The sequence below is a fragment of the Pygocentrus nattereri genome, chromosome 2, assembly GCF_015220715.1.
Source record: "Pygocentrus nattereri isolate fPygNat1 chromosome 2, fPygNat1.pri, whole genome shotgun sequence".
Classification (NCBI taxonomy): Eukaryota; Metazoa; Chordata; class Actinopteri; order Characiformes; family Serrasalmidae; genus Pygocentrus; species Pygocentrus nattereri.
The window spans coordinates 9,518,796-9,523,137 of record NC_051212.1 but is presented as its reverse complement, the minus strand read 5'-3'; positions in this window follow the sequence as shown (position 1 = coordinate 9,523,137).

Genomic DNA, 4,342 nt, shown 5'->3' with positions numbered 1-4,342 from the left:
GCCAGCTAAGTGCCCGAGAGTGCTCCACATTGCCGACTAGCTAACATCACTAACTCAAATCAAAGTCAACTTTATTGTCATTCCTTCCCACCGAAGCCATATGGACCCCTGAAGAGTACGATTAAAAATGAATAAAAAGTGTGTTCCTCCTTTTTTCATGATTATTTTTCTTTATATTTAGCATGTTACACATCATTTCACCAGCCCGGCTGTTTTCTGACCTTTCTTGAGATCAGACAGAAGAAAGATTTGCCAGGGAACTAAGTGGCTACCATCTAGCATGCCATACCAGCTTTGACCACAAGGGGCAGATTTTCCCCCTAGGGAGCTAATTGTTAGCCAGTTAGATCCCCAGTGATTTTTTTCAACTGGGGATCAAGGGGTAAGGGGGAAAACAGCCACCCCTGCTGGTCAAAGGTAGATTTTTCATTATTATTATTATTTTTTTCCAAACCAACGATTAGCAATGAAATCAGAAGACGAATGCATATGTGCAGACAATAAACACAACCATACTATTAAATAAAACTGAACTAAAATCACAGAGATCTTGATAGATCTTTAGGGTCAGCCAAGCTAAACGTTTGGACAGGTTTACTACTAATGAGTATTTGATCGTATTGCACATGAAACATTTTGGTGGGACTGCAGTTGCAGTAAATGGCGAATGAAGTAGCCACTCCCGTCTCTGTAATTCATATTCCGTGCAAAGTGGTCATAAACACTGCAGACGCCCTTGTGGTCAAATTTACATTAAGCCGCCTTCCCAAATAAAAGTAGTCCTGTCCGAATAGTACTTACGATCACCGCGGGTGCTGCCATGACAACGTCTTACTATTAACAGCTCTGATCTTTCTGCCACTGCTGCCGTTAGTGTTGAAGCTCACAGTGGCGGTTAAATTGTGGTGGGAGAGGTGTGTTGGTGGTGGCGGGGTGGGGGTGTTGGGAGAGGAGGAAGCAGTGGCTCGGTGCTTTTGTTTGTAAGGGGCCCCAGATTCTCAATAACCTCCAGTGGAGTGTCAAGAGTAGCAATACACCGCTGAGGTCAGGCCATTAGCAGGCGAAACAATGCTCATTCACGGCTTAATTACGGGGGAGGAGAGAACACAGATTCCAGGGGAGCGAAGGGGAGAGCATGCAAATAGAAAGTTCATCTCGGCTGAGCGAACAGCACAGGCCAGCGATGATTTCGGCGCCCCCACCACACTATACAATACGGTTAGGTCATGCAGTCACAGGGGGACAATGGTTTATTTTGGAGGCCGGTCTCCTCCCCAATCATAGAAATCCACATCCTTCTCACACCATCTATAATCTTTCATTTACGGCATTTTGCTGACGCTCTTATCCAGAGTGACTTACAATTTGATCATTTTACACTGGCAGGAGAAGGTGGTGTTAGGAGTCTTGCCCAAGGACTCTTATTGGTATAGTGTAGGGTGTTTACCCAGGTGGGGGATTGAACCCCAGTCTACAGTGTAGAAGGCAGAGGTGTTACCCACTACACTATCCCAACCACCAGAAACTGTTCATTAACGGGGTTGTTTTAGCCTGGATGCTACAAAATCTCCTGCCTGATGGCAGGATGGTGACCAGGCCATGTGCTGGGTGATGCTGTCTCACAATAGATCTCACAATAGTGTTGGTGTACAATACCTTTGCAACCACCTGGAATAACTTAGCACTGGCCTAGAATCACCTCAGCAACCATGTAGGATAGCATAGCAATGGCCATGCAACACATTTGAAACCACTTGGGATAGCATAGCAATATCCACAAAACACCTTAGCAACCAGCTCAAATAGCTTTGTACCAGCCATGCAGTACCTTTGCAACCACCTGGAATAGTTTAGTACTGGCCATGCAACACCTTGCAACCACCTGATATAGCTTAGTACAGGCCTAGCAACACCCTTAGCAACCATCTGAAATACCATAGTAACAGCATCCACAGCAACACAGTAACAACATAGCAACATCTCAGCATTCACATGGGATAGCATAGCAGTGGCCACGCAACACCTTTGCAACCACCTGGAATAACTTAGTACTGGCCTAGCAACACCTTAGCAACCATCTGGAATAGCATAGTAATGGCATAGCAACACCTTAGCAACCACATGGGATAGCATAGCAATGGCCACGCAACACCTTAACAACCATCTGGAATAGCATGGTCATAACAAAGCAACACCTCAGCAACCACATGGGATAGCATAGCAGTGGCCTAGCAACACCTTTGCAACCATCTGGAATGGCATAGTAACAACAAAGCAACACCTTTGCAACCACCTGGAATAACTTAGTAATGGCCTAGCAACACCTTAGCAACCATCTGGAATAGCATAGTAATGGTATAGCAACACCTTAGCAACCATATGGGATAGCATAGCAATGGCCACGCAACACCTTAACAACCATCTTGAACAGCATATTAACAAAAAAGCAACACCTTTGCAACCACCTGGAATAACTTAGTACTGGCCTAGCAACACCTTAGCAACCATCTGGAATGGCATAGTAACAACAAAGCAACACCATAGCAACCACATGGGACAACATAGCAACAATATAACACCGTAACAACCACCTGGTCATTGATTTCTATATACATGGTTGGTATATAGCAGCAGCCTAGCAACACCTAACAACAAGTTGGAATACCATAGCAACCTTGTAGCGACACCATAGCAACTACCCTGAATTCGTTTTGAGAGTTCTCAATTTCCTCTGTGCATTATTTGGTTGAACTAATCTACCTTTTAATCTTTGCTCGCTGGGCTGAAGCTCAGCTTTACGAGCTGCTGTGAAATGTGCTTCAAAGTCAGAGACCTTTTAACGTCTTTGCTAAACACCATCAGTAATACTTCTCAGACTGTTCTGAATTATACGCCAGTGATTTAGAGCCCCTCTGCACTCGCTGGGCTCCTGCCTGATGCCTTTTATGGGGTTCAGAGTGGGGATGATATCACTGAGAAGAGCTCACGCTCAGCCTTTCGCAAGGTTTTGGGTTTTTGAGGAGATAGTATAGAATTAGTGCTTTTAGGAATGAGGACTGTAAACAAAACAAAGACAGTTGTGTGCGGACAGGACAGCCATCCAGGGGCTCTGGGTCCGTCCTCTGGTGACCGGATCACAGCTGGGATCTATAAATGGTGGAATATTCATACCATGTGAATATGTTCAGGATACGCTTGACCAGTCGGATGACCAGCTACGACTGGAGGCCACTACAATGATCACTGGTTCTCTTTCACTCCCTTTCTTTGTCTCTATCTCTCTCCCTTACAGTCTACACCACTCTTTCTCTTTTCTCTGTCTCACTCTCTGTGCCTCTCTTTCTTTCTCTAGCTCTTTCTGTTATTCTACCTCTCTCCTTCTTTTTCTCCCCGTCTGTCCCTCGAATTCCCTCTCACTCGCTTTTCTCTCTCAAATAATTTGCGCCAGACATCGTGTTTACTTACTTTCAGGTCAAATATCATAAAACATGTTAATAAAGTATCATATTTGCAGTATTTTTGTGTGTTCTGTTTTTGTTTATGTATTTTGTTTGTGTGTTTTGTGTGTTTGTTTATTTTGTGTGTTTTGTTTGTGTGTTTTTTGTGTATTTTGTTTGTGCTTTGTGTATTTTGTTTGTGTGTTTTGTGTGTTTGTTTATTTTGTGTATTTTGTTTGTTTTTGTTTGTGTGTTTGTTTATTTTGTGTGTTTTGTTTGTGTGTTTTTGTGTATTTTGTTTGTAAGTATTATTTCTATGTTTTTTGTATTTTTCTGTGTATTTAGTTTGTTTTCTTTTGCTTCTGTATTTTGTTTGCATAGTTTGTTTGTGTGTTTGTGTATTTTTTGTGTACTTTATTTGTCTATTTTGTTTGTTTACTTTGTGTATTTTCTTTGTGTATTTTCTTTGATTTATTTGTATATATTTGTGCATACTTTGTCTTGTCTATGTGTTTTGTTTGTGTATTTTTGTATGTATTTTGTCTGTGTTTTGTTTGTGTATTTTTGTATGTATTTTGTCTGTGTTTTGTTTGTGTATTTTATGTGTTTTGTTTTTGTTTTGTGTATTTTGTTTGTGTATTTTTGTATGTATTTTGTCTGTGTTTTGTTTTGTGTATTTTGTTTGTGTTTTATTTGTATTTTGTTTGTGGGTTTTGTTTGTGTTAGTTTTGTGTATTTTGTTTGTGTTTTATTTGTATTTTGTTTGTGGGTTTTGTGTATTTTATTTGTGTGTTTTATTCGTGTGTCTTCTTTGTGTACTTTGTTTGTTTGTTTGTGCATTTATGTGTTATGTTTGTGTATTTTGTTTTTGTGTTTTGTTAGTGTTTTGTTTGTGTGCTTAGTTT